Source organism: Rhinoderma darwinii, chromosome 6 (assembly GCF_050947455.1).
Source record: "Rhinoderma darwinii isolate aRhiDar2 chromosome 6, aRhiDar2.hap1, whole genome shotgun sequence".
Taxonomy (NCBI): domain Eukaryota; kingdom Metazoa; phylum Chordata; class Amphibia; order Anura; family Rhinodermatidae; genus Rhinoderma; species Rhinoderma darwinii.
Window position 1 is genome coordinate 3,762,097 of NC_134692.1, and position 8,955 is coordinate 3,771,051.

An 8,955-nucleotide genomic window follows, 5' to 3' on the forward strand; every position below is an offset into this window, starting at 1 on the left:
ACACGTAATATGGAATAACAGACACGGAATATGGAACAACAGACACGGAATATAGAACAGACACGTAATATGGAATAACAGACACGGAATATGGAATAACAGACACGGAATATGGAACAACAGACACGTAATATGGAATAATAGACACGTAATATGGAACAACAGACACGTAATATGGAATAACAGACACGTAATATGGAATAACAGACACGTAATATGGAATAACAGACACGTAATATGGAACAACAGACACGTAATATGGAATAACAGACACGGAATATGGAATAACAGACACGGAATATGGAATAACAGACATGTAATATGGAATAACAGACACGTAATATGGAACAACAGACACGTAATATGGAATAACAGACACGTAATATGGAATAACAGACACGGAATATGGAATAACAGACACGGAATATGGAATAACAGACATGTAATATGGAATAACAGACACGTAATATGGAATAACAGACACGTAATATGGAACAACAGACACGTAATATGGAACAACAGACACGTAATATGGAATAACAGACACGTAATATGGAACAACAGACACGTAATATGGAACAACAGACACGTAATATGGAACAACAGACACGTAATATGGAACAACAGACACGTAATATGGAATAAGAGACACGTAATATGGAACAACAGACACGTAATATGGAACAACAGACACGTAATATGGAATAAGAGACACGTAATATAGAACAGACACGTAATATGAAATAACAGACACGTAATATGGAATAACAGACACGTAATATAGAATAACAGACACGTAATATAGAATAACAGACACGTAATATGGAATAACAGACACGTAATATAGAACAGACACGTAATATAGAACAGACACGTAATATAGAACAGACACGTAATATAGAACAGACACGTAATATAGAACAACAGACACGTAATATAGAACAGACACGGAATATGGAACAACAGACACGTAATATGGAATAACAGACACGTAATATGGCCGTGTGCATGAGTTCTCAGACTCCGGACGTCTGCACATTACATAAAGCCACTGGTGGAATCTTGTAATTTGTAACCGCGCACCGTCCGGCGTGACGTCAGACAGCGCCGGCTTATGTTACATCCATCATCATCGCTCGGTATCATCTGTAATTCACATTGAAAACATTACCTTGTTTTATGGGCAATCTCAGAATTTCCTTATCTTATCAGCCCGGTTTATTGTGCAGATAACTAGATATCATAAAATTCTTTAAGGGCCATAATCCAGGTTTAAAATGGCTGACTCCGTCCATTATCAGGCCAGTAAAAGGCAGGACACGGATTTATCACGTCATTAGAGAATCCAGAGCAGAACATGACGGGACGCTCATCACAACGCAACACTAATAAAGATCCCTGTAAAATCCTATAGAATAGACGATCCCACAAATGTTCTGGACAATATTACAGACGTGTGGGATTTCTGTACTGTAGTAATTAATGATGTGTGAACGGGACCTGAAGATGGACGGGGGGGGGGGGGGGGTAATTAATCAGCACGTTTTCTGGCATAAGTGCACCGAGAATAGTACGGTGTTCAGTCTGAGCGCTAAATATGTGAACCTCCTGCGCCATTTTTTCCTGTACGTGCCACAGTGTCAGGAAAGTGGGTGAAGTTTCACAGTGGCGCTTAATGTACAGGGTGAGGAGGGGTAACAAGCCGCGCAATGTTGATGAATGTGCCGTACACTGCACTACCTCAATGCACTGAGCAGTAAGCGGCATCTTATGCGGATTACAGATTCTGAAAGTGCAGCTCCCACACTGTAACTCTGCTCCTCCCGCGCAGCCACCACACTCCTCCCGGGCAATCATCGTGCTCCCCCCGCGCAGCCACCACACTCCTCCTGGGCAATCATCGTGCTCCTTCCGCGCAGCCACCCTGCTCTTCCCGCGCAGCCACCCTGCTCTTCCCGCGCAGCCACCCTGCTCTTCCCGCGCAGCCACCACACTCCTCCCGCACAGCCACCCTGCTCCTCCCACGCAGCCACCACACTCCTCCCGGGCAATCATCGTGCTCCCCCCGCGCAGCCACCGCGCTCCTCCCGGACAGCCACCCTGCTCCTCCCACACTGTAACTCTGCTCCTCCCGCGCATCCACCACACTCCTCTTAGGCAATCATCGTGCTCCTTCCGCGCAGCCACCCTGCTCCTTCCACGCTGCCACCCTGCTCCTCCCGCGCAGCCACCCTGCTCCTCCCACGCTGCACCTCCCGCGCAGCCACCCTGCAACTCCCGCGCAGCCACCCTGCAACTCCCGCGCAGCCACCCTGCAACTCCCGCGCAGCCACCCCGCTCTTCCCGCGCAGCCACCCCGCTCTTCCCGCGCAGCCACCCCGCTCCTCCTGCGCAGCCACCGCGCACCCCCCGAGCAGTAACCACGCACCTCCCGAGCAGTCACCACACACCTCCCGCGCAGCCAACGCGCTCCTTCCGCGCAGCCACCCTGCTCCTCCTGCGCTGCCACCCTGCTCCTTCCGCGCAGACTCTGCTCCTCCCGCGCAGCCACCCTGCTCCTCCCGCGCAGCCACCCTGCTCCTCCCGCGCAGCGACTCTGCTCTTCCCGCGCAGCCACCCTGCTCCTCCCGCGCAGCCACCTTGCTCCTCCCGCGCAGCCACCCTGCTCCTCCCGCGCAGCCACCCTGCTCCTCCCGCGCAGCCACCCTGCTCCTCCCGCGCAGCCACCCTGCTCCTCCCGCGCAGCCACCCTGCTCCTCCCGCGCAGCCACCCTGCTCCTCCTGGGCAATCACCGCTCTCCTGCGCAGCCACTGTCCTCGTTCTGCCCATTCACCATGTTCCTCCCGCGCAATCAACGCACTCCGTCTCTTTCTTTCCAAAACTCAGATGTTTGTGCTCCTGACTTTAGTTTTTGCCACAGGAAGAAGCCACTTCCTATCGGCCATGTTGGCTAACGGGGCAAATATCTCGGTCTCCCAGTCACAGAAACCCTACAGATCTGTACCACATTTGGCTTCTCCCCACTCGCATTCTGTCAGCCAATCACTGGGAGATAACCGGCCCCCACTATTCTATTTCTGAGCATGCTGGGACCCCTGAATACAGAGCCCAGACCGCACCCTTTAAATAAATACAGACCCCAGCGTGTAATGCGTTAGACATGTGTCTTGTCTTGTTACGCCCTGTATTGGCATCGTAAACATTATTACATGGCTGATTTAGTTTCGTTACCCGTTTCTCTTCGGCCTTGTTTATACTCAGTTAATTCTTCCTGTTCCAGTAAATTCCGCTTGATGGGAGTTTGTCAGACTCGTGTTTGTATTAGGCCGGGTTCACACAGGTCGGATACTCTGTGAAAAAAATACGCAACATATCCGACATAGAACCCGCAGCACATTCCATCTGAAAAAGCGCGCCACATTGTGGTGCAGTTTTTTGGGCGGAATTTCCGCTACGGAAAAAAACATTCATACACTTACCCAGCCGTAACCATGGCGACACGTCCCTCTGACGTACTGCAGCCCGGTCTCCAGGGCTGTTTCATCTCATGTGACCGCTGTAACCTGTGATTGGCTGTAGCTGTCACATGGGATGAAACATCATCCCTGGGGGCCGGGCTGGACGCAAGAGCAGAGAGATCTGGGTAAATATGAGATTTGTTCGCTGCAGAAATCGCAACATCTTTTATTTGTTGCGGGTTTTACATCCCCATTGAATTCAATAGGAAAAACCTGCAACAGAAAAGCAGCGATTCTACTGCCTGAATTGTCACGCTGCGGATCATTTTTTTTTATGCAGCGTGTCGATGTTGAAATCTCATACACTTTGCTGCTGCTGTAATACGCTGCGGATTTTCCGCAATGAAATTTGTCGCGGAAAATCTGCAGTATCTAAGCTACGTGTGAACCCGGCCTAATGTGGTAAAATAATAATAATAATATACCTGACTAAAAACGTAACACATAAATACAGACCTCAGACTCTGAGCATTGAAAGCCCCCAGTGAACATCTCCGCAGGGAACTGGCTGCTAGGAATACTGGGCGATGTAGTGCAGCGATGACATCATGGAGGGAGGAGCTTACTGCATGTAGTGGATTTAGACTAGTAATAGCACTTATAGGTGATTGGGCAGATCTAGCAGATAACATTTAGGCCGGGTTCCCACGTAGCGTAAACGCTGCAGAATTTCCGCAACGGAATTCTGCGCAGAAATTCCAATAGAATTTACAGTAGCGGCAAAGTGGATGAGATTTAGAAAATCTTATGTCCACGTTGCGGTAAAAAAAACGCATCGTAAACGTTAATAAATTGTCCTGCTGTGCGGAATTCAAATCCATGTCAATTTATGCTGCGTTTTGTTGCTTTTCTGTTGCGGGTTTTTCTTATTGAATTCAATGGGGATGCAAAACCCGCAACATAAGGGCGGATTTACACGAGCGTGTGCGTTTTTGCGCACGCAAAAAACGTGGCATTTTGCGTGCGCAAAAGGCACTTAACAGCTCCGTGTGTCATCACATAGGATGTGCGGCTGCGTGATTTTCGCGCAGCCGCCATCATTATGACACTCTGTTTGGATGTTTGTAGCACGCGGTGCTTTTCTGTTTTCATTCATACTTTTGACTGCTGTTGCGCGAATCACGCGCGTCCCACGGAAGTGCTTCCGTGTGGTGCGCGTGATTTTCACACACCCATTGACTGTCCTTAGGGCTTATTCAGACTAACGGGTTATACGTTCGTGCAACGTGCGTGATTTTCACGCGCATCGCACGGATCTATGTTAGTCTATGGGGCCGTGCAGACAGTCCGTGATTTTTACGCTGCGTGAGTCCGCTGCGAAAAACTCACGACATGTCCGTTCTTTGTGCGGATTTCGCGCATCACGCACCCATTGAAGTCAATGGGTGTGTGAAAACCACGCGCACCACACGGAAGCACTTCCGTGAGACGTGCGTGATTCGCGCAACAGCTGTGAAAAGGATGAATGAAAACAGAAAAGCACCGCGTGCTACAAACATACAAACAGAGTGTCATAATGATGGCGGCTGCGCGAAAAGCACGCAGCCGCACATCCTATGTGATGACACACAGAGCTGTTAAGTGCCTTTTGCGCACGCAAGACGCCGTGTTTTTTGCGTGCGTAAAACGGACACGCTTGTGTGAATCCGGCCTAATAGGTATCGGGGAAGATCAATCAGATAAGAAAATCACTTACAGATGACCAGGCGGATCTAACCGATCAGAAATTTCATGAACTGACTGATGGTAAAGATGACATCCTATGAATGTGCCACGTTTAGGGTATGTTCACACGGCAGCGTCCGTAACGGCCGAAATTACGGGGCTATTTTCAGGAGAAAACAGCCCCGTCATTTCAGCTGTAACGGCATGTGCAGGCGCTTGAACGCCGCGTCCAATACGAACGTAATTGGCACTGCTTTTCATTGGAGTCTATGAATAACGGCTCCAATTACGTCCCACCTTTTGACAGCGGGGCGTAAAAAAAATGACCGTCTGAACAGAACATCGTAAGACCCATTCAAATGAATGGGCAGATGTTTGCCGACGCTATTGAGGCGCATTTTCGTACGTAATTCGGGGCTAAAACACCCAAATTACGTCCGTAAATAGTGTGTGTGAACATACCCTTAAAGTCACGGAGCTCCTCAGTACGACCCCCCCTACTACCACCATGTTTGTCTATGGAGATTACATGGCTGTGTGCTGGATTGTATGCACCTGTCTGAACTCAATAATTCGGAGGGGGTCCACTTACTTTTAGCCATATATTTGACACATTGTGCATTCATTTTTGCGTTTTCAAATCCTGCCAAACAAAAGTCATTGGAAAAAAAATGCATATGGGCTTTGTACAAGCGTCTCTATTTCTTAACCATTTGTGCATTTCTTTCAGTGTTTTACCTGTAAGGCTGGGTTCACACTGCGTTTTTGTTGCATTTTTTTGGTTTTGGTGGAAAACCTCCCATGTTTTTCAATGAATGTTAAACCAAAACTAAAAAATGCAACAAAAATGCAGAGTGTGAACCCAGCCACAGAGTAACGGATCAGGGACACAACATACATGATGAAGTTACTTGTCCCTGCGAGAGTTAATAATATCTAACATTCAGCACGTATCACTTCCAGGCGGGGGCAGATCTATAGGGGGTGCGGGGGGAGCAGTCACACGTCGTCTCCTCTGCCACATAAGACACCAGTGTTATTAATGGCACATTGGGGTGGGGGAGGGGATAAGACCAGGAGCTTCAGGTCAGGCCTTTGTTTCCAGGATTTCTTATGAACTCCTCCAGCTGCGATGGCGGCCGCACCGTCTGCACCTTTAGATCATATAATAAATGATTCTGGAGTGAGTTTCTGCACGAGGAGTCGCTCTGGAGATCACACCTGAAGATCGTCTACAGAGGCCTTGAACCCTCGGCTCGTCACTATCTGTTCTCATATATTATTATCCTGCTAATAAAACCATTGATAAGTGGAGGAGCTCCGTGTGCAAAACCCTCAGCGTCCAACAAGTGGTCACAATCCCGGCCAACGAGAGGAACCCCGAGAACTGACGCCGTAATACGTGACCTGACCTCACGGGACTGACCGCTGCCAGGAACCCCAACCCCAAGGGGAGGCATCCGTGACAGATCGCAGTGCGACAAAGCAAATCACAGCGTGCAAGGTAACCAAGCCTGTCACTCTCCAGCTGGACAGAGACTACAACCCCCAGCATGTCCTGGTGAATCTGGTGTAGGCTAAATACAATGTCAGGTGGGGCAAAATGGCAGAAAATGTACATGTGTACAGTGTGTGTTATATGTATACAGTGTGTGTGTGTGTGTGTGTGTGTTATATGCATACAGTGTGTGTGTGTGTGTGTGTTATATGCATACAATGTGTGTGTTATATGTATACTGTGTGTGTGTGTTATATGTGTGTGTGTTATATGTATACAGTGTGTGTGTTATATCTATATAGTGTGTGTCCTGGTGAATCTGGTGTAGGCTAAATACAATGTCAGGTGGGGCAAAATGGCAGAAAATGTAGATGTGTACAGTGTGTGTGTGTGTTATATGTATACAGTGTGAAGGTGTGTGTCTGTGTGATGTATACAGTGTGTGTGTGTGTGTGTGCATGTGTATGTATACAGTGTGTGAATGTGCATGTGTGTATGTATACAGTGTGTGTGTGTATGTATACAGTGTGTGTGTGTGTGTGTGATGTATACAGTGTGTGTGATGTATACAGTGTGTGTGTGTGTGTGTGTGTGTGATGTATACAGTGTGTGTGTGTGTGTGTTATGTGTGCAGTGTATGTGTGTATATATATATATATATATGTGTGTGTGTGTGTGTGTGTGTCGGTAATGCCGCACTGATATGTAAATCTCACTACTAGCTCTGCAGCTTTATGGCAAGAGACGTCTGGAGACGCTGAGAATCCATTATCCTTCTCGCCGTCACCCACCTGGCGAATATTATCTTGAAATTGTTCCATTTTTGCCATTCAGCCGATAATGATTCCCGGGCGCCTTGGGACGTTCCTGGCTACGAGACACCTGTTCATTTGCTCTGTGGCTGCGGGAGATGAGAACGCGGCGACTTTCCTCCTGAAATCCTCGTCTTTTATTTAAGTCACGGCTGAGACGCCAATATCAGGGATAATTACCGTCACCTGGAGACGTCCGCGCTCCCCTCCCATCACAGAAATCTCCAAATATCAGAACTCCAACCTCATTTGTCTGCCGAGAGCCCTGGAAAGGCGGCATTACCCCGGGTCAGAGGTCGCCCTACAGCGGAGGCTTCACCGTGACGGCCTATAGGGAAGAACATGGGGATCCAGCCCTGGCAGCAATGTACGGACGAGACGGGCGCTGCCCCCTGTGAGGTCTGATCCCATAGAAAGTCAAGGACCCTGTAATCCGCATATTGTAACATTTGTGTCATGTCTCAGCCGCAGCGGTGTTCACAGCGCCACGTGCACAGAGCAGATATTGGCGCCATTCCTGCACCTCACATCAAGAATCGCTGCCGTCTTCTGTAAATAAAGAGTAATCGGTGTATAACGCAACAATGAAGCAAGTTCTGCAACTTTCTAATAGAGTTTGGGTCTATTCACACGTTGAGGTGCGGTTAGAACCGCGTCCGAAAACCACATGCGTTTTACCAAATTTGGTACACTTTTTTATGGGGTTAAAAGGCACCAAATCGGGGTAAAAATGCATGCGGTTTTCAGATGCATTTTTTTAATTCAGTTCTATCCGCACCTCAACTGCTATGTGTGAATGGTCCCTTTGGGTCCATTCAGATGTTGCAGTTGTGGTGCAATTTATACAGAAATAAATCAACGCAACTGGTAAAAAACGCAACTACATGGAAAAACACACCAAATCACGGTTAAAACGCAGGTGGGTTTTGGATGCGTATTTTTTTATGCGGTTCTAAACACATCTCAACAGCAAGATGTGAACAGACCCTATGGCCTTATTCACACAGTGCAGTTTTTGAAGACACACCCAGGAGCGGATCGTAAAGAGAGGGAAGATATAAAGGTGAGTTTCTACTTCTCTTTTTTTGAATCCATTCCTTGTTGTGGCTTTAAAAACTGCACCAAAACAGCAATGTGTGAATAAGATGTAAGTATTTCAAGTTCTGCTTGCTGTCAGTGAAAACGAAACATCACCCACAGCCTGTCCTAATCATGACCAATTGACAAAAGTGCAGGACTCTTTAAAAGAGAGAGAGCAGTGATTTCTCCAGGAGACATAGGCTGTGTTCACACAGGGCGGATACGCTGCATAAAAGAATACAGCGTATCTGCTTGTGCGCCGAAGGGAATTCCGGCCAAAAAAACGCAACAAATCTTGGTGCAGTTTCCTGGCAGGAATGTCCACGGCGGAAAACTGCACAGAAAAAAAAAGATACTTACCATGGCAACGCGTCACTCCGA

General features: G+C 47.9%; 1 protein-coding gene across 2 annotated transcripts in view; it reads right to left on the reverse strand.

Annotated features, from left to right (window-relative positions):
• SLC15A2 (solute carrier family 15 member 2) overlaps window positions 1-7,812 on the reverse strand; it is a 131,649-nt gene extending 123,837 nt beyond the window's left edge. For both annotated transcript variants that reach the window (XM_075831045.1, XM_075831044.1), the window contains exon 1: window positions 7,474-7,812. The gene's annotated coding sequence lies outside the window, so the exon portion shown is untranslated. The remainder of the gene's footprint in view (window positions 1-7,473) is intronic.
• Window positions 7,813-8,955: the final 1,143 nt, after the last annotated feature.